Here is a 999-nt window from a genome sequence, read left to right on the forward strand (position 1 = left end):
TGGACATGAGCTAGGACTTTAAGATTCTGCATAAAAGGAGGACTAGCAGCCCAGTTGCACGGGAGAATGTGAAAAGTGTTCATATGTAGTAAAAACCTGAGAAATCCGTCCGTTTTCGTCATTTGTTATCGAATCGACTTAAAGCCAGATCGTCACATTGGCCGCTCTTCTCTCTTAAACGGTTGTACTTATCGTCTGCAAAGCTATGTCGCGTGCTGCGGTATGGGGAGACACTAAAAGCACCATAGTAGAACACAGATGAAGCTTCTAAGTTCATGTAATACCCAGTAAGAAGTAGTACAATTCAAGTTTAAGGTATCGATTATTGACTTTTTAGCTGACTTTGGTGCCTTGGACATGAGCTTGGACCTTAAGATTCTGCATGAAAGGAGGACTTGCAACCGAGTTGCACGGGAGAATGTGAAAAGTGTTCATATGTAGTAAAAACCTTAGAAATCCGTCCGTTTTCGTCATTTGTTATCGAATCGACTTAAAGCTAGATCGTCACATTGGCCGCTCTTCTCTCTGAAACGGTTGTACTTATCGCCTGCAAAGCTATGTCGCGTGCTGCGGTATGCGGAGACACTAAAAGCACCATAGAAGAACACAGATAAAGCTTCTAAGTTGATGTAATAGCCAGTAAGAAGTAGTAAAATTCAAGTATAAGGTACTGAATATTGAATTTTTAGCTGGCTTTGGTGCCTTGGACATGAGCTAGGACCTTAATATTCTGCATGAAAGGAGGACTAGCAGCCGAGTTGCACGGGAGAATGTGAAAACTGTTCAAATGTAGTAAAAACCTGAGAAATCCGTCCGTTTTCGTCATTTGTTATCGTATCGACTTAAAGCCAGATCGTCACATTGGCCGCTCTTCTCTTTGAAACGGATGTACTTATCGTCTGCAAAGCTATGTCGCGTGCTGCGGTATGCGGAGACACTAAAAGCACCATAGTAGAACACAGATGAAGCTTCTAAGTTGATGTAATACCCAGTAAGAAG

Source organism: Schistocerca gregaria, unplaced genomic scaffold (genome assembly GCF_023897955.1).
Source record: "Schistocerca gregaria isolate iqSchGreg1 unplaced genomic scaffold, iqSchGreg1.2 ptg000301l, whole genome shotgun sequence".
Classification (NCBI taxonomy): Eukaryota; Metazoa; Arthropoda; class Insecta; order Orthoptera; family Acrididae; genus Schistocerca; species Schistocerca gregaria.